Source organism: Rhyacophila brunnea, unplaced genomic scaffold (genome assembly GCF_057557595.1).
Source record: "Rhyacophila brunnea isolate RB1 unplaced genomic scaffold, BYU_Rbru_1.0 scaffold_1, whole genome shotgun sequence".
NCBI classification, from domain to species: Eukaryota; Metazoa; Arthropoda; class Insecta; order Trichoptera; family Rhyacophilidae; genus Rhyacophila; species Rhyacophila brunnea.
Genome location: NW_028232751.1, coordinates 15,871,814 through 15,894,010, shown reverse-complemented (window position 1 = coordinate 15,894,010; position 22,197 = coordinate 15,871,814). Strand labels below are relative to the sequence as shown.

Genomic DNA, 22,197 nt, shown 5'->3' with positions numbered 1-22,197 from the left:
CAGGATTTGAACCTGGGACCCGACCACGACTCAATAAGCCGCGCTTCCACCGCCATGATCGTACCTATATATTATTATTTCTTACCTACCTCAGCAAAGAATAAATAATTTTATTGTGACTAGAAATGATTCATAGCTGTATGTTTTAATTGCTTAATAGTAGCTAATCTAATGCGATGTCACTTTCAGAGATACGACAATGTCATAGTCTGCACGTGTATAATAAATAGCTTTAAAGCATTCCCTCGTACCTATATATTATTATTATTTATTACCTACCTCGGCAAAGAATAAGAAATTTTATTGTGACTAGAAATGATTCATAGCTGTATGTTTTAATTGCTTAATAGTAGCTAATCTAATGCGATGTCACTTTCAGAGCTAGGTACGACAATTTCATAATCTGCACGTGTATAATAAATAGCTTTAAAGCATTCCTACGTACCTTCCATTTGGTCGTTCAAGAACTCCAAATTTTTATAGTACCACAGTTTGGGTAGATAAACTGCGTCTGTGCCGGCTCCGCTTCGATATGATGTCCTTACTTTATTTCTCTCCTTTCTGTAACCCGACCTCAATGTCTGTATTTTCTTTTTAACATCGTCGACCCTTGCCTGCGGCTCCACCTTGATTAAAATCTCCAAAAGTTCCGCATACGCCAAGGACTTGGCATCACGATTCTTGTATAGTGGGCTGGTTGTCTTCCACAACGATGGGTTGTCTTTAAAACAACTAATAAAATCTTCCAAGAAACTTTTCGAATGCACTCGTAGATCTACCATTGTTGTTATCGATGTGAGATGTCCGAACACTTTGAATGACAGTAAAATAATGATGGCGCTGTCATCCGTCGGCATAGATATAAATAATGTGACGGTAAAGCGTGGTGAACGTACGAATTTCAGCGGCTCGGCGAGTAAAATATCAAACATGTTTGAAATCCAACGAGCCTGGTCTGCGGATTAAAAAGTCCGCAGACCTGGGGTGCTCCACGCGAAAAAAAAGTCCGAAGACTGTAAATCGTCTGACTTGCGTGCCAATGGAGCACCGGCAGTAGTACCCCGCGCGCGTCCAGTCGGGTTCAGCGTCAAATCAGGGATAGGAAACCATAAGCACAGAAAAGTTTTTACTGGAAAACTCCTATTTGAAATAGCAAGACTTTGCAGTAAAATATGGGGCCAATGAAATCAATATGGAAAGCAGTAATTTAACAGAAGAATTTGATAACTTATACAAGAAACTGCGGGAACAACCAGACAAGTTTTTCGAAAAAGAGTAACATGAGAAAATATTTGATTAAGTATATTCTAATTGATCTAAGTTTTTTTCTATTCTTTTTGAGTCATTTTTTGCGATCCGACTATCGCCTTTTGGCTTCTTCAAACACCACCAATGGTGAATATACACTGTCATCTGATACAGTTAATTCCTGTTTATTTGGTAAATTTATATTTATGAATTTAAATTCAAATTCCATCAAGTACCCTTGGTCGATTTTATAATTTGATTATATATTGGATAATATGTAAGTTAAAGTTTAAAAAAGACTTTTCGGTTCATATGGTGTGAATGTAGGTGTAGAATGTATGCTTCATAAGTCTGCACCCCGGCTCTAGGATGGAAATGATGTACCTACTTAATATATTTTATTTTTATTATGTTTATATTTTTTTATTAAGGAAAACAAACAGTTACATAGACTACAAATATGTATAAAATAGACTAGAAAAAAGATATTGCAACAAGCAAAGTTTCCATATAAATTATATTAATTATAGTTAATCATATTATAATTTAAATACAGAGAAATTAGATAAAGAGATAAATGAGAAAGAATATTGAATAATTAGAGACAAAAAACATTTTTTTATGTACCTACCTTTATTACTATAAGTAAGATAAGTATACAATATTATATGTGCGTTAAGAATTATTGAAATTTAAATATATTATTTTTACATAATATATATTTATTTAGTACTACATATTATATTAATACAAGTTAATATCATTTGATATAATTTTATGCGACGTAATAAAGCAAAGAGGCGTATCAGTGTAGTAAAAAGTGCAAAGTTATAAAACGTATACCTACTTTACATCACTTCGCACTATCTATGCTTTGTGAAAATAATACCATAAATACACCAGACGCGCGCGGTAAGCTCATGATGGTTTGAGACACCGTCCTGCTACTCGCTCGTTTCTCGCGTCGGCGCCCGTCCATTCAGTGCGGACACCTCTATGCGCGCAGTATGGGAAGAGCCCGACGCATGTACGATCTTGCCTGCGTCGAGCTAGACGCGCCAAAACAACACGCGCGAACACCCGTCCCCGCGCATTGTCTACGGACACGTCGAAACATGTTCATACGTTTGAGTTGCCCGCGCCGCGCCCGTCAAACCAACACGGACGAAATAATATTAAGTATATGTTTAAATTTCAATAATTCTTAACACACATACTTATAATATTGTATACTTATCTTACTTATATTTATAAAGGTACTTAAAAAATGTTTTTTTTTTTTGTATATAATTATTCAATATTCTTTCTCATTTATCTCTTTATCTAATTTCTCTGTATTTTATGTTCTTGCTTTATATATTGTTAGGCTTAACTATATTATAATTTATATGGAAACTTTGCTGGTTGCAATAGCTTTTTTCTAGTCTATTTTATACATATTTGTAATCTATGTAAATGTTTGTTTTCCTTAATAAAAAAATATAAACACAATAAAAATTAAATATATTAAGTAGGTACGTCATTTCCATCCTAGAGCCGGGGTGCAAAGTTATGAAGCGTATACTCTACACCTACATTCATTCACACCTTAAGAACCCAAAAGTCATTTTTAAACTAAGTTTCCTTATAATTATATTATCCAATATATTATCAAAATATAATATCAACCAAGGGTACTTGATGGAATTTAAATTTAAATTAATAAAAATATAAATATACCAAATAAACAGGAATTAACTGTATTAGATGACAGTGTGTATTCACCATTGGTAGTGTTTGAAGATGCCGAAAGGCGATATTCGGATCGCAAGAAATGGCTCAAAACGAATAGTAAAAACCTTAAGTCAATTAGAATATACTTAATCAAATATTTGCTCATGTTACTCTTATTAGAAAAATTTGTCTGGTTGTTCCCGCAGTTTCTTGTATAAGTTATAAAATTCTTCTGTTAAAGTGCTTTCCATATTGATTTCATTGTCCCCATATTTTGCTACAAAGTTTTGCCATTTCAAATAGGAGTTTTCCAGCAAAAACTTTTCTGTGTTTATGGTTTCCTATCCCTGATTTGACGCTGAACACGACCGGACGCGCGCGAGCTACTACGGACACTCTACCGTGCCCGTCCTCGCGCCTATTCCGCGTATTACACGCCCCATGACTACGGCCAAGCGCTTAGAGCTCTATGCACAATTGTCTGTCATAAGGTTCGTTTCTTTCAACATGGACGAAACAAATCAAATTAAACCATAGACAATATACATACAAATTGTAGTTGACCGGAAATGGTTTGAGATTTGACGTTTGGTTCAGTGTATCATTGAAAATCAAACCGTTCTCGGATCATCAGAAATGGTTTGACATGAAACGTCAAACCAATTCGGACGATCCATAGACTAATGGCAACCTGTCAAAGTGTTGATAAGCATTATTCGGCATTTATATATCGTGAGGTGTTCATATTAATATGTTAGATATTTACACCATAGGAGTTCACTTGAATTATAAATATATTATAGATTAATAATCAATACCTATTATTCATAAGTAACCATACGCGAACAAGACACCGCTTTTGGTCTTATTATCTCAAAATCCAGCCATATTTTCTATGCAAAGAGTTCGATTTAATATCATTACTATAATTATGTCAGACTAGGAATTTATTTTCATTTTATTTATATTTTGTAACGGAGATTCTAAACTGCAAACTGTGTTAAATCAACCCGGAATGATATTAAATTTATATTACCTAACGAATTTAATATGTTCGATTGTCGTCTAAGTCACAATATCATACTGTCGACATGAACAAAAGTAGTCAATTATGAAAAGCTCTAATCAAAAGTAATTTTTAAAAACTCGTCATACCTATAAATCTTATAAATTAACTAAATAGCTACCTATTTATGAAGCATTCTTTATATTTTGTATATTTAAAATGAATGAATTTGTTAAATTTGTATTATTGTAGACCACGATAGGAGGTTAGAATTTCATAACAAGTTGACGTTTCAAATATGTTTCTGTTTTAGATACTAATATAATATTATGAAATTAATTTTAAATACTGGCAATACTAATTAGTTGTCAGAAAAGCGTTTCCGTGGACATTCTACCAAACGGTTCCAAATCAAATAAATCCAACGGTGCCATTTGATTCATTCAGTTCAGGTTCAATGATACGCACTTATAATTACATCAAAATTACAACAAAACACTATCCAGAAAGCCTTTCATATTTATGATCGAGTTGTCTATGGTCCACCAGATCTGCAATAGCTTCGTTCTGTTTTTCTATTGAAAATAATACCATATATAAAAATTTGCTTTACCTAAATTTAGGTAAATTATTTTGTAATTGTTGAACGATGACAATATGCACTTTATAAATTCAATAACAATAAATACACGACTTATATTTAATTATAATACTTTTATGTATCCGTTATCAGTAATTATACGTGATTTGTACATGATTTCACAGGCCCCGTAAGATATTTTTTTAACATGGTGACACCAGTATTAAGCGCCAAACGAAACATTTATCGATCTTCACATAAATCAATCTTCATTTATCTTTTGCAATAATTATACTATCACAATGAATATTCCACGGGTACGTGCTGCAAATTTTACAGCGCAGGAGAAATCTATTTTAATCGTTTGTGTGGAACCGGAGAAGTATGTTATCAGTAGCAGGATTACGGATGGTGAAACAAACTCCTCGAAACATGCCGCTTGGAGCCGAATCGCGGATTCTTTTAATTCCACGTCTGGCGTTACACCGGTAAGTTATTTTACTATAGTACCTAATTAAATATTACAAAGCATATCAATCCTATTACCAATTTATATCTAATGTAGATAAATGGCTTTTCCTTATCTCGTAAAGGTACTCGGCAATGTATAATATAGTGTCATTCAAGGTATACCTACAACGAAGTATAATAGGTACAAAGCCTACAGCTATTTGTGTACATAATACCTACAGTGTAGTTAGGTTTTGCTTTGTTTCTGCCTCTAAAGACCACCACCATAAAAACTATTGGATATCATTTCCCTTTTCTTTACTGACTATTTCAAGATTAACCAAGCAACTGACACATTAATTTCAGCGTACTCCCGATACCTTAAAGAAGATTTGGAATCAGATGATCAGAGGGCGGATACAGCTGAAAGAGCTAGTACAATGAGGACTGGAGGTGGACCGCCTATATGGGTGAAAGTTGTCAGGAACCCGGTGGCGTTTGCGTCTGTGGCTGATGAATGCCGTATTGAGTGGGACAACAGCCTGGACGCAGACGGATCGTTCATGGCGAATAGGGCAAGAGAACGCTCACTTCTCAACCAGACTGTACAGACTATACAATCTAATACTACTTCACAAACCGCCCAACACACATTCAATATCACCCCACACATGTCATCTCAAACACTGTCATTAGAATCATCGACACCACATATGTCAAATCTTCCACCATTATATTATACAAGTACACCAAGACCACATATATCATTAAGATCTCTATCACAACCTACAAATCTATCCCCAGCTCTCTTGCCGTATTCGCCTGTGCCTCCATCTCAACCGACACCGTCGCCTCTACCTCCAGCCCCACCGCTGCCTCCTCCGCAGCCTGTGTCTCAATCTTCCTCCCTGCCGGTGCTTCAATCATCATCACAAGCGGGATTACGGGCGCAGCGGCGAAGGACCCCTATGCAGCATATGCAAGAGTCAAATGATGCAGTGGTATGTTTCATTTTTATATTATTTATTTACACCTCCTCTAGGTTATTTTAAAACTTTACACTCATTTTTGACATGTTAAATGATATCTGCCCGTCACAAAATATCCATTGTATATTCAGTGGAGGACCATAATAATATGATCTTGTGTCAAAAAATATTTAGATTTGAGCGAGAAAATGATACAAGCATGCTAAATATTATAATGCCAACCAGTCAAATGTAAAATTTGTTCAAAGCAATAATGATAAACATTCTTTGTTTCAGATTGACACACAAGCACTCCAACGGCAGCTGATACAAGAGCAGTTTGATTTGACGGTATGACCTATTTTTATATTGATATTTTTATTGGTATAAAATATTTCAATATTAAACATCAATATTAAAATATAAAACAGCGATCACAAAACATTGGTAATATTTCAGGTACGTGAAATGCAATGCAAATATGAGCAAATGCTAAGCGAAGAGGAACGCCGTAAAGAGCAACATGCATTGATGGTATGAAACATTTCATTATATCTTGGATCACTCTTACAAAGTATTCCACTGTTGCTGGCATTAATCTGTGTGTTCCTGATAACTGTATGAGAAAATATAGAGCATCAGTTATTAATTCCCTCGTTCACCTAAAAATCCCATTCCACACAGAATAGTTTTCACATTATAATTTTTTTCTTCTCTTCAACTCATTGAAATTTAAGCAAAGTGTTAACATGTGTTGGGAACAGGCTTCAATAATAATTTATAATGTTCATACGGTGTCAAAATAAATATATTTAGTTATAATCAAAAATCCCCCAATGACAAAATGTTATAAATGTGTGTATTATATCAAGCTATTGAATTTATAATTTGTTGAAAATAGTGATATCAAAACATTGTAATATTTCAGGTACGTGAAATGCAATGCAAATATGAGCAAATGCTAAGCGAAGAGGAACGCCGTAAGAGGCTACATGCTCCGATGGTATGAAACTTTTAATATATCTTGGATCACTCTTAGAAAGTTTCCCACTGTTGCTGGCATTAATCTGTGTGTCCCTGATAACTGTATGAGGATATAGAGGATCAGTTATTCATTCCCTCGTTAATATTCGATCGTTCGAAATATTATATTCTATAAAAATAATTTTATTTCGGTAGGAATGTTTTATAAATATTGCGATGAAGGGTAAAGTCAAACGATCAGTTTGTTTGCCTTGGTGAGCATTTATTGCAATAAGGCGAGAGAAGTACACGGGAAGAATTACAAAAACAAAAAAAATTAATACAAGCAAGTCATGTCGAATATATATTTAATCGTATGTATTGTGTATATGTAATTTAATTCTATCGACACAGGTATACAGACCTCTGCAGAGACCAGTATATTTCTATATTTAAACACTATCGTGTACAGGAGAGCTTATCAATAATCTAAACAATTAACTTATTACTAGGCTGTTCGGCGGGCGGTAGAAGAGACGCGGTGCTTCCCAGAGCTATTCAATATTAATTTTATATTCATTTCAACTAAATTATACGGATTTTTCGGCTTATGTAACATGGCAGGTACCTATTGTTTAGGGTGCTTCGGCCTTGAGGAGTCGATTCTTGTTGCACCGTGCTTTCTAAATAACCGCTATGTATAATATATCAATAATCATATGTATGTACATTATATCGTTTCAGGAATAATAGACGACTGCAGCGGAATATCCAGCAGTTACAAAAAACATTACTTACTATTAGATACTATTTATATTAGGTGCTTATCAACTATTAAAATAGGGTCTGCTTAAGCCGCATTGACAAGGTCCAAGTGCCATCCAAGCGCACTCGTATGGGATGAATAGGACGCGGTCCGAGTAGCTTGGATAGGAATACTTAGTATGAAGCTGTCGCTTGGATGGCACTCGGTCCAAGTGTACTTGGATCGTACTTGGACAGTGTCAACGCGGCTTTAGCTCATTCAGTGTACTTCCTTGTATCTAATTTATATTTTTTTGTATTCACACTTCTCTACTGTTCAATAACTTTTATATAATACTGTTTAAATAATATTCATTTGTACTTAAATTTATTGGGTAGTTGAAATATCTACATTTGTCGTGTTATTGCTTATAAATTTTAATAAATAATGAATATTTCAGTATAATATGTATGTACATGTTTTATTTAGCACATTGATCAGTTTCAGAAAACTATACAAATTATATTGAAAAGTTACAGTCCATTAAAATGTATCATTTATAACACAAACATCAAAAATAGAGCTTCCAAACCGGTTATAAGTGATAATAAGTAATTCTTTCAAGTATTAATAGCTGACTTATTGATTATTAAAATACCAAACAATTTAAAAAGATTAACAATTAGTGGGCAATACAATTTGAATTTGAAGTAGGCTGTGATTAATTACCTATCCAGTATCATAAGCAGTGATCTACCACACTTTACCTTTGTCATTCTTCAACTTATGTATTTGGCTGAAGATAGTGAAGCATTACAAATTAATCAAAACGTCTTGTATTTTATCATCCTAACCAATTTCCCATTCGTCGTGAAAATGGTGAGATTGGTCTTCTTTTAGGCAATCATCGTCAAACTATTGTCTAAACTAGGGAATCCAATCCCGAGCCAAAATTCTGATCCCGGGATTTCGGGATTACAATTTGATAATCCCGGGATTGACATTTTTTTCCATTGTAAATATAAAATTTTTATATTTACAAATAACATTGATAAAAACGATCAAAAATAAATCTAGTATAATTTATACTATTTAAGACATTTATTGTTAATATTGTATACGTTCAATATTGGACGTACATAAGTTTAATGGAGTAAATAATATTGTAATATAAATAATAATGTGAATTTAATATGAGTTGCTATTTCTGATAGTAAAGACATAATGTATGGATTAGCGAGATTTAAATTAGTAAAGCAAATAATCATGGCGTACTTATGACTTTTCCGCTTCATAAATCTAATTAGTCAGCCAACTATGAAACTGTCGTAAAACGTATGATATCATAACATCACAGTTGGAGCATATGGACACCACGAGACGCCTCCAAGAATCCCTGTCGTCTTGCATCGTTTCAAATCAAACCAGCATCCCGTATTCACTATAGATAGTATTTACCGGCTTTCCATGACACCGGAATCCGGTTAGCTTGAAGAACAGGCAAGCCAGGTTGAAATTATCTTCTGGCATCCGCAGCACCCGGCCGAGCCAGGTCCAACGCCGCCTCTTCACTCTCAGCGTGATGAGAGGCTGCTCTGTGCATTCTCTTATCTCCTCGTTGCTCCTAAAGTCATACCAACGCACACCCAGTATTCGTCGCAAACATCTGTTTTCGAAGCTTAATATACGGTTGCTCTGAGCCCTCGTAAGGTGCCATGATTCTACCGTAAAGCAGCACTGTCAGAATACAAGCGTCGAATAGGCGGTATTTGGTTTGGACCGAGTACAATCGTGAGTCCCAGACACTCCACATCGAGTTGAATGTTGCTCCAGCCATTCCCATTCAAATAGCTTAACTAACTATAATTCATAAACTTAACTAAAATAGCGGGCGATCAACGTTCTACGGGCAGCGATTCCCTCTCTCGACTCAATTCCTCCATGTGGAACGCTGGGTTCCTCTGGCACAATTTCCACATCTGATTATAATTCGGGGTCGATATTGTGGAGGACAGCACAAGCCATTATTACAGCTACTGTGGTCATAGGTTTGGTTGTTACACCTCTGGCCAAACAAGCGAACCTCATTTTCCACACGCCACGGAATTTCTTGTTTTCATTTGCGCCTTGTTATACCGTCTCTCGCCACGAGAAACAGGGTTTAAAACTGGCGTAAATAGATACGGTAAGCAGGGGTAACCGGAATCACCAAGAAGTGCACCAGGTATAAGCCTTTCTTGAAACCGTTGTTTGACCCTGCTGTTTCCTAAGATGTAGCTGTCATGCTATCTTCCTGGCCAACGAATGACGATGTCGAGAATCTCTAGTCTTGGACTACCAACAACCTAAAAAACATAATCAATTTTATATAGCAGGTCTTTGAATCCTCTAATACACACTTACCATATTATCATCAAAAGCTCATTTTAATGCCGCTACGTATACAATATCATTATTGTGAAATGAACTGTATTACTTTTATGTATCCACAATTCCCTTCTATACGATATCTCTCAATGACAGTAAATAATTTGTCTCAGCTCTACTCTCTGAGTTGTTTCACTGCACATCGAACTCTCCAGATTTCTTTCTCCTTTATGATATGTATGCTCTGACATTTGACTAATAAACCGACAGAAAGATTCTGTTGCCAATTTTACGATTAAATGTCATTTTTAAAGAGAACATGAATATTACCTGTACATTCAGGGAGAAAATTCTTTTTCTGTTTCGGAACACTTCACCGTGCCCACCACCAGGATTTTTTATTTTTATGTGGGTGCAATCGATACATCCAGTGACCCCAGAAAAATTCCCCATTGCACGAAATGCCCGTCGAGTCTCACTGGATGTATTGAATTTTATGTATGTGCTATGATTCTGAGCAATGAATTTTGACACTCGTTTCAGTGTCCTTGATATGGTTGACTGGTGCACTCTGCCAATATCCCCATATATGGACTGAAAAATAGATGGTTTAATTTGAATTAGTGATAAGTAATGACCATTATAAATACAGACATTTGGTGAAACCCCTTCTTGTAGGTTAATCAAAAAATCATTATTTTTTCTCATTATTGAGGTTATCTATGATGTTTTTCACTAAAAACAATCTCATAAAATAAATATTACCTATGTAAAGAGGTAAGTAATGTTTTTCTTTAATTTAACTTACTTGAATGCTCCCTGTGGCATAATATCTTAATGCCAGAAGAAGTTGAATTTCGGGAGTTATTGGCAGACCTCTTCGCGTAGTTTTCCGCAAATCTGGTGCAACCATCGCGAATATTACATTCCGCGTGACATCTTTCGTGAACCTGAACTTCAACCGAAATTCGGTCTCATCATATCTTGCGTACGGGTCCTGCATGTCCCTGATGTATCTCCTTGGTAATAGAGCATTTTGCGCGAATTCAATCATGCGTACATTGTTCGCAATAATTGCAAACTGCGTATGCATATTTTGCATATGCATGCCAAACGAATTCAAGTTATTAATATCCATATGAAGTCTATGGTTAAGGATTCCTTATCTCTATAGACTATATTAAAGTTAACAGATGGATTTCGGCTACTTACAAATTTTAACTGTTATTTTATGGTAAGTACGAATTGAGCAGAGCTTAAATAAAAATTGAATGGTATTGCAAGTAATTATAAAAGAAATACCAACTAATTAATAATTCTGTAGCTCAGAGGCAGAAGGATGCAAGTGCCAAATACCCAATTGTTCAGGAGAGCCAAAAAACAATTTTTATTTTAAACGAATACTCATAACTTCTACGAAAATATACACAGAATGATCATTATTTTTTTTTATTCTAATTCAATTAAAGTACTTCGGGAATATGTAAGAAAGGAATTTAATATAATACAATTTTATATCTAAAAAAAATAAAATAAAAAACGTAGTGTGGATTTGCATCCTTCTGCCTCTAAAGATATTTTGTTAATGTAGATTTGTATCTTATTTACCTAGCCAAAATAAAACAATTTATAAGTTAAAAAAAATTATAGGTATACATATAACAAAGCAAAACACATTTTTTTTAAAATTTTATTATGTCATCATCATCATCATCATCACCAGCCTAAATCTATTCACTGCTGGATGAAGGCCTCGCTAATCTCCAAGCTGATTCCACTTCTCTCGTTCCTGTGCGTTGCGTTGCCAAGTTTTTCCGCAGAACTTTATCATTTCATCGATCCAGCGGCCTCTAGGTCTACCTTGCGGATGTTTTGTACTTCTTGGATACCACTGGATGACTAAATTTGTCCAACGATTGTCCTTTCTTCGAGCTATGTGTCCAGCCCATTTCCATGTAAGGTTTTTAGCAAACTCTATCACATCATTAATCCTTGTCTGTTCCTTTATCCACTCATTCCTCTTTTTCTTTTTTTGCGTTATGCCCAGCATTCACGTTTCCATACCACGATGAGCTACTTTAAGTTTCTGGATCTCTCTTTTACTTAGGGTCAATGTTTTACACGCATGTGATTACGGGAAGTACACACTGGTTGAACACTTTGCACTTTAGGCACAGTAGGAGGTTTTTTTGAAGAAATTATGCAGGAGGCCAAAAGCACTCCAGCCTAGCTTTACTCTGCGAACAATTTCATCAAATATAAATCCATATATAGACACTTTTTGTGCCAGATAGATGTAGTTTTTCACCTGTTTGAGCTGAATGCCATTGATGAGGATCTCTTTTTGGCCCGCAAAGCAGTTAAACATGACTTTCTTCTTTGATACATTTATTTTCAAGCCTGTTGTGTTGCTTACTCCAGCGAGTTCCTACATTTTGCTTTGGAGGTCTTCTGAGTCTTGCAAACTACTATTTATTATCATCGGCAAAGCGCAGATGACTCACGTATTCTCCATTTATGGGGACCCGTGTCATCCCAGTCAAGTTGCCTAAATAAGTCTTTAAGTGTAGCTATAAATAGTTTAGGTGCGATTGTATCACCTTGTCGGACTCCTTTGCTGATATGACATGCGCGATGGTTTATGGAGATGTTGTTACGCTACTGTATATATTATTGAAAATATTTATATGGCGCCCGGGGATTCTATGATTTCTGAGTGCACGAGTATTGAAAATTTCTTTATGGAATCGAACGCTTTTTCATAGTCTGTAAAACCCATGGATAGCGGCAGCATGTATTCCTGTTATCGCTCTGATTTCTCTGATGACTTGGATATGGTCCATAGTGCTGTATCCTCTTCTAAAGCTCGTTCTCCTGGCTGGTTCTCGTCTAGTACATATTACAGACGGCTTGAGAGAATTTTATCTTAGTGGATTATTGGATTTGCATCTTTTTGCTATACATATCTTGGACTAGGACTTCCATCTCTCTGCCTTTAATAAATAAAGCCTTTAGCATGACGATTCTTAAAAAAACTCATTTTCCCAAAAAATGGAGTTGCATCCGTCTGCCTCTGAGGTACAGATATACTAGACCATATCATTATAAACAAATGAAAGGAGTTTTACCCACCAATAAAACTCTTAATATTCATGTTGACTTTGAAGTCCTTGAGATAGGGTTTGCTTTTCTTTCGCGCGAGGTGTTATTTTACAATTTTTTATTCCTTTTCTTGTCGTTGGTGATGTCTACCTTTTTATTTACTGGTCATACCCGCCCAGCGTCCCAATTTCTATAATCACGGCTGTCATATTGGTTCATGTATTACAGCAGTTTGTTTGTGTGGGTCGATAATCTTACAGAACGAACATTTTCGAAGCGTAAAATGGACGTAAAACGTGAAGCAGATGACTTCCAACCCGATGCAGATGTGTCATTGCAAGGAAATAACCCAGAATTAAATACTTGCAACAAACGAGAGTATGCTGATGATCCCTGCTAAAGTATATTAGTCTATGCCTGCTATGCTGCAGAGGTTAGATTTTCAAAGGTTATTTATTATAAAAACTGCTTACCTACCTGATAAATTATAGTGATTATTTTTTTCCAACCATAATATCTGTGTAGGAAATAAAATTATATTGTAATTCTCTAGGCAATCAATATATTATTATAATGACACCAACGATATCAATAAACAGGAATAAAGTTTATTATCGTCATAAGAAGACATTGATATCCTTTTTTATTTATAAAATTAATGATTTTTTTAGATCCCTTCAAAGTACCTTACAACTCTAAAATTGGAGAATGATTTTGAGCGGGTTGACTCGGAGAGTGAGATTGTTCAAAAGGATGTGGAGCAAAGTAATTATTATAACCCTCAACCTCCTTGCTATTATTCGGAATGCAACCCAGAACATCAGGTATATAACAATCTATTCATTTTAAATAGGTAATTTATATATTACTATCATAACGGTAACACAGAAAAAATTTAACACAATGTGAGTGCAAATTTATTAGTTTCCCATTTTTCTGATACTACAAACATGCGGTCGTTATGTAACCTTCTCCTCCGCCAACTTGATTCCGATGATCAGTTTCCAAATAGGAATGCAAAAATATGTCAATATCTTGGCGTAAGTGATATTATTAATTTATTATTATGTAACAGGAATGTATTATATATCTGACGATTCACACATAAGACTGTTAGGTAGGTATATATTATAATATTATTAACTTACAAATTTTACTGGTGACTTGATGTAGATGCGTATAACTAAAAATGGAAATATAACACATTTCAAACAACTCACCACATCCAGGATATCATCTAGTAGACAAGGTGAAAAAATGATATTAGGTGCGGATAAAGGAATGCGTGCCTATATCCAACTGTTGTTTATCACAAATCTTTCACTATTAAAGTATGACAGCAACATTGTCAGAGTAAAATTTTCATTAGTCACACTAATTCATTTCTATCGGGTGCTCTTACTGAGCTGTGCGCCACCGAGTGGCTACGTACATATGCTACATATTTCTTCACTTTCCATGCAAAATTCTGCACTTTCCTCTCAAGTTCGCTGGTAATATGGAATTTGGTACTACAGGCATGGGAATAGCCTGTATATAAAGAAAATTAAATTTATTTCGCTATTTTGGTATTTTGGTATGTCATACCTAAACCGATAGTAGGATGTGCCTCAACAAATATCAATTATTTTAAAACCTATGTTAAACTTATTATTATTCCCACAAATCTTCCACTACTAAATTGTATACTAATTTTCAGAAAATTGGTTTTAACAAAGAGTGTGTTGCTAATACAAAACCCTAAAGCAAACATAAGAATCCTCAACCTGGTTGCTCTTATTTAAAATGCACTAGGTACAGTAAATCAATTATCTACACAATATTATATAAACAAACAATATAGTTAATGTGACTTGCAATCGGCAAGGAGGTACTAGTCTGCTGCTAAAAATATGTAGGTCGTCATTGAATATGTTTACCTAAGATTACGATTCTTTGTGATTGATTCGTGTCAAATGTTACATTATTTTTATTTTATGCAATGCATTGGCAAACTCTATTATGCTATACTGATTTTTGAAAACGGGGTATTTTATTAATTTAAAATATTTGAATTTTATTCATTGTACTTACCTAAATGATTTTTATATTTGTAAGTACTTGTCTATGCTTATAATAGCGTTTTTGGCATGGTTGTCTATGCTCAAAAAGTGGCGAGCCAAAAGTCCGAGCACTTTAAGGCCTACCGCGCATGAACGTTTACATAACCGGCCGAACGCATTCGGCCAATCGTTGGTTTGTCCGCGCATGATCCAATTTTTTACTGGCCGGCATGTTTGAGCGCGCATGGCCCGATTTATATCGGACGGAGGCAATGCGCACGCAGCCAGTAAACACGTGCACGGAACGACGAATAATGAATAATGAAATGATGCCGATGCGCATCGATGAAGCCGTCATGTGCCATGTGGTTTCATAGCGGTTCGATGTAATAGTATGTGTGCGCTTCATACCATCGCGTCACTTGGTGCGCTTGTGTGAGTGCACTCGGCCGGCGAAACAATAGTCCATGCGCGCGCTCTCATTTGAAAGCATTGCCAATGGGCCACCGGCCGGTTCGAATCGGTGTAAAATTTTGTGTCTGAACACAGATTTTCAATTCGGCCGTTCGCTCGATCGTCCATGCGCGGGGTTGCATTGCAATACGATGGTTACAACTCCTCGATTGTTGACCGTACGATAGTAAATCGTTCATGCGCGGTAGGCCTAAGCATTGCCAATGGGGCCCCGGCCGGTTCGAATCGGTGTAAAATTTTGTGTCTGAACACAGATTTTCAACTCGGCCGTTCGCTCGATCGCCCATGCGCGGGGTTGCATTGCAATACGATGGTTACAACTCCTCGATTCAACACCGTACGATAGTAAATCGTTCATGCGCGGTAGCTGTCAAAAGTGAAAAGTTGCGATTATCGTAATGTCTTCCGGTAATCCTATAAGTTTGTGTTATTTATATGTAGACTTGCATAAAATAATATAGTAGTGAAAACAACACAAGTTTTACGTTTTATTTTCTGAATTTCATAAATACAAATAAAAAAATAACTGATAAATCTTTCATTTTCTAATGTGTGAATTGTTAATTTTGTTAAATTAATCAATGAAAATGTTTAATATAATTACCCAGATTTTTTTTCGGTCGAAATTATCGCGTATTAATGTCAAATCGAAATTGCATAGAGATCGACGGACGAAGTCTGTAAACTTGGAGAGTAAAAAAATATCAAACATATCAAACGCGCTCCACTGGCACGCAAGTCAGGGACATTTTTTTTCGCGTGGAGCACCCGAGACCTGTGGACTTTTAATCCGCAGACCAGGCTCGTTGGATTTCAAACATGTTTGATATTTCACTCTCTGAGTTGCCCGACTTCGTCCATCAATCACTACGTAAATTCGATTTGACATAATATATGCAATCATTCGGAACGAAAAAAATCTGTAATTGTTTTAAATATTTTTATTGATTGATTTGTTAATTTACACATTAGAAAATGAGAGATTTACCAATATTTTTTTATTTGAACTTATAAAATTCATAAAAGAAAACGTAAACCTTGAGTCGTTTTTACTGCTTTATTATTTTATGCAAGTTTACATATAAATAAGACCAGCGCTCGAAATGGAAAAGTTTACGAACCAGAGCGCTCGACAAATATTCTGAAGATATTTACATAGTCATCAAATCGTATGTGTATTTTATAAAAAAGTGTTATATTTTCTATTCTATGGCCTATCTTGCTCAGATGGTCAACATATTTTTTCCACGAGACGGAGCGATATTTTTACAAATTTCACGAGCCGGAACGGCGCTCCGGTGCGTTCCGTTCTATTTCGAGCCCTGAATAAGACAAAATTATAGGATTATCGGAAGACATTACGAATCGCAACTTTTCACTTTTGACTGCTCGACTTTTTTATTCGTTCGTTGATCAGTAGCAGAGCATAGACAAATTGAACGATTTATTGTCCTCGGACCTTTGGCTCGCCAATGGAGTGCTGGCAGTAGATCAAACCGTTCTCGGACCATCAGAAATGATTTCACATGAAACGTCAAACCAATTCGCAATGAAAAGTGATGATAAGCAAGTGCACACACCAAAGCGAATTCGCAACGCACCCGCTATCGCTACCGCATGCATTCCGAATGCAAATTTTTTTTATGGCATTACACCAATGCGACAGCAACGCAGCATAGACTAAATAATTTTATTTCCGTGACAGATTTAAAATTGTAAGTAATATTAATATTTTACGCCAAATATTCTATAATTTTTATGTATTTAATATGAAAAATATTCGTGCTTTCAGAATTATTGCTACAACTTTTACCTACTTCGCGTGAAGTGTATTTTAATTCTCTGAAAACAAGATGGCAGCATTGGATGCAGCCATAGACTAAATACGAATGTCAAAGTGACAGTGTTGACAAAATTTACTCGTCGGTCGTCATCGGATTTATATTACAATGCTTGGGTGCTTATTACACGCTGAAGATATAAGGAGATGGCGTGTGACTAATTACATCGACATTTAATATAACCTTACTTTATGGCAGCGCAAGATTGCCATGGCTCATGGGTAAGATACCTGTACCCATCCCTTTGCCTTATAGGACAGTGAGGACCAGTATCTGGTTTACTCAGAGCACAGGTACTACCTGTACAGTCCCACTTAACCCTATATAATTAACAAACAGCAGTTATATTTTATCAATCACGGTAAATTAGATAAAATAATTGTTGTTCATCCTATTGATTATCCAAACAATGAAAATATTAAATAGGAAGTAAAAAAAATCAATTGCATATAGATTATGGCCCCCACATCCTTAAACCTGACCTTGGACTAGAATATTTGGCAGTCCCCCCTACCTATCGCTAATGTAACAGTAGCGTTTTCCAAATCAGTGCATTTCTAGCGATTTTTTGTATTATTCAATACATCCATTTGAATTGTCAAGTATCACACACAATCAAAAATTTCATCGCATAACCACGTATTTTTAACTGTTTATATTATTGGAGGAAAATAGCGCCGCATGCGTCTTTTCAATACTAGCAAAGAAAATTTGTGATGTGTTTATCTCACTTATTCGGCTAAACTGCCACGATGGGGTAGAACCCTGTCAGCCCTCCCTTGTGGGGGCCATGGGATAGGTAATCATAATAAAATAGCAAATCATTGTTAGATACGATGATTTTTATTTATGACAACTTATTGCTTTCAGAGTGCGATAGAATGTCCGTCGAGATCCACATAGCGTGACTCTCACCAGGAAGGAGAAGACGACAGCTTATGTCTTCATTGTCGCTTCTTGCCAGGAGACAGAAGCAAGTCAGCAGCAAATGTCTTCATTGTCGCCAAGTTTGTAATTTGTAGTTTGTATCGACATTGACCCAAAGTATGGTATGTGTGCATAGTGAGCTGACAGGAAGTGTGCCATTTTTTTAAAACCACAATAATCAGTAAGAAAAACTAAACCACCAGATTCTCAATATGAAGTGTACACTAATTTGAATTCACCTTATTGGAAGAATCAGGATTGATACTGGTTATAGAAGTCAGCATAGATATTGAGAATATAAATTTAGTTGTGGAACCTAATAATTTGTGTTTGGCATCTGCGGGTCTATTCTATACACAAGACGACTATCAACCGCTAAAGTGATAAAGTGATAGTATTTATTACATATTTGTATTGAGGTATTATAGTTGTTACAATAAGTTACCCGTCTAAACAGTCAAAACTGTCTATCTCGCTCTAAATTTTATCACAGCCAAGAGAGGTGCTGTTAAAATATAGCACTTATTGCTACAATTATAACAAACTTTGATACAAACCCACCCTAGTTAGCGGTCGTATTTACCACCTTATCACTTTAGCAGCAATGATACTCAATACTCACTGCTCAATACTCAATGATAGACACATGTAGGCTTTGCAATAATCTTGGCACACCAGGTCTTTGGTAGAGTTTTCGATTGATATCTGAAAGAATAATTTAGGTATATTTGTCTATGTACATTTTTCATTTTACTTTTAATATTAAATAAAAATATTCATTCCCAAATTTATTATGACCCGGTAATATTTATTTTGAATTACATACATATTCAATAATTATAAAATGAACAAATGCTTTTGGAAGATGATTTAATCAAAAATACCCAGTAGCAAACCCAACCCTTTCGGCCACTAACTGCTCAAATAATGTAACATGTAGCACAAAAATTATCAACAGTCAATAATAGAATTTGACCTTGTGTCCTAACCCACCATTAAGCGAGCTTTCAATTTTTATAACCATCTGTAAAATACACAATCATGTAGCACCACTGGCAATGATGTGATGACAGAAATAAACTAATCTTTTCTGCTTGTCCAGTGTCTTCTTTCATTGATCTTTTTGTACTAGTCGTTTCCTTGCTTTTTTGGGGTCACCACATGTAGTCCACTCATCGTAATGTTCACAATACACAATTAAAATGCTGAAGAGCCTGCTGTTCAAATATAATTTAGTATAAAAAGGACCTTCTTCAAGAAATATTATTCTTATTATTTTATGAACACCTGCGAGATGAAGCCGATCAGAAAACAGGGCTGTCAAAATAATATTAAGCATTCATATTTTTTAAATGTTAATTTCATCATGGTTTTTAATCAAACCTGTGCAAGTACGTACTGATAACTTGGGTGGATTTTGTAGCAAACATACTATTGATATATATACGGGTATATTATTATTATAACCCAATTCAAATTGAACATAGGTTGATACTCAAATACTATTATAGTATGTTTATGATTTCGAGAAAATAATACGATGGTATAATTAATCCATATCAATTATTTGAAAACATTACATTCGCACTTTGCACAAAATTACAAACACATTCGAAGTTTGCCGCACACGTACAGACCACGTGATATTTGTTTACGCAAAATCGTCGCTTTTCAAAATGGCGAATTTGATTACCAGATTTTACTGCGATGAATCAGTATGTTCCTTTTTGTCTTTTTTTATTCGTAGGTTTGTTTACTATGTACACCGAGAAATTTCCATTTATAAACTCGGAAACGATTTTTACAGAAGAGTTTTGGAATATAATGCAACCAAAACTGGAAAAAATTCTATCATGGGTGTTGACTTCCTGAATTAGCTAACCCCAGGTCCATGCCACTACGTGAACCACAGTGGATATTAAGCCATTTCCACACTGGCAACAAGTTGCTGGCAACCTCATTAAATTTTACGATACTTACCATAATTGCTTAAGAAATTTTACAATAATTATCGTAAAATCTAACGAGGTTGCCAGCAAATTAACTTGTTGCCAGTGTGGACCCGGCATTAGATGCACAAAACTTAAATAATATATATTATAAATAAAAATTTAAAATTATAAATATATATTATGATTTATGTCTTCGACAGCCCTGATGAAATGAATGTGAAATATGAGTCGGATCAGTCACAGAGCAAATTTATTAACACAAACAACTTTGACATGACCTTTTTATATTAACTAGTAGACCAGATATTATGGACCACATGTTAAAAAATCATATTTTCAATTCTCAAGGCCAATTCTGTAGAACGTCCTCTTAAATGGTACTAAACTTGTATGAACGCTCCTGTCATGTGGGATTTTTCTAGTGCTCTGATTGGCTGCACAGATTTGACCAATTTCGATTTTTACACACCGTAAGATTTGACTCTTTTTGATACTAATTCCATTTTTAACACGTCTTTTCTATGTGTTTCGATTTTATTTCACTAATTTTGATCGTGATATCTTAAGATATTTTGTTGAAAAGTTGATTTTTTTGGAGATGACCATTTTTGATCCCATCTTTTGTGCCTCATGTAAAATTTGTCTACACATTCTGAAGGCTGTTGGGCATGTCTGGCGTATGATAGCAAAAAATAATTATAATATTGTGAAAGTTTGAAAATAAAACAGAACCTGCCTCCTCCCGGAACCGGTGTATTATTTAGTTCCTCCACCCTTCGCTTTCTTTATCTCAATTTTATCATCATCACAAAGGTCAGAAAACAAATGACCCTCTGGGAGTGTCCAGGATCATGGTTAGAAGAAGATAGAATAGAAGAAAAAGAAGAAGAAAATCACTTTAGGAACAATCACCCCACCCAACGCCATCTTTAGATTAATATCTACTTGAGTCGGCAATGCCTCACCCCATACAACTAAATACATGTGTAAAAAGGAAGTAAGTCGAAAATGTTGTATTATTATCTAAATTCTGCTTATTCAAAAATTCAATAAGTTATAAAAATGGCAATTAAACATAGCAACAATAATGTTCTTCAAATGTACCTATATGGATGATTCAATAGGTACATAAACCTAAGTTAATTTGTTCAAAATTACACCATGAATTTGTGGTTGGCTCGGAAGACGATTTTTAACTATATTTATGTAGGTAGTTGGAAAATAATTGTTATATTCTCTGTCTTGTGTTTTCTTGATCGACAAATGTTTTAAAGATTAAATTTGTAAATATTGTATTATAATTGTTTTTACCTTGCTGCTTGTTTTGAAGGTTATGTGACATGTCAAAAAATACTCATAATTACTATAATTCAGATAATTGTAATGGACTAATGGTACGTTTACATTTGACACTAATATCGTCATATTTATGTATGACACCATATTCACTTAAGTGTAAACAGTAAGTATATTTGTATCTGCCACTTATTTTGCGTGTGTCGACTCTCAACTGCCACTTATTCAATCTACTTATATACGCAAATGTAAACACCGCGTTTACGACAAGTTCGAAATTGGAGCGATATATCACCAAAGTTGAGCCACAGTCCACTTATATGTCAAGTACCTGACATTATTCGTAGGTACCTAGCTAGTTTGACAGGTAGTAAAGTGCATTCGGACAATATGGATATTAAAAAAGAGTGATTAAAAGCAGATACATTCGATTTAATAGACAAATATCACCTTAAACCGGAGTTATGGGATGTGACCGCGAAAGATTATAAAAACCGTACGAAAAAAAGTGATGCTATATCAG

General features: G+C 35.1%; 1 long non-coding RNA gene across 1 annotated transcript; it reads left to right on the top strand.

The window, feature by feature from the left end:
* Positions 1 to 13,373: 13,373 nt before the first annotated feature.
* LOC147079514 (uncharacterized) lies at positions 13,374 to 17,570 on the top strand. The gene is made up of 3 exons (XR_015069896.1): positions 13,374 to 13,575; positions 13,814 to 13,966; positions 17,451 to 17,570. It is a non-coding gene; the product is annotated as an uncharacterized LOC147079514 (long non-coding RNA).
* The last annotated feature ends 4,627 nt before the right edge of the window (positions 17,571 to 22,197 follow it).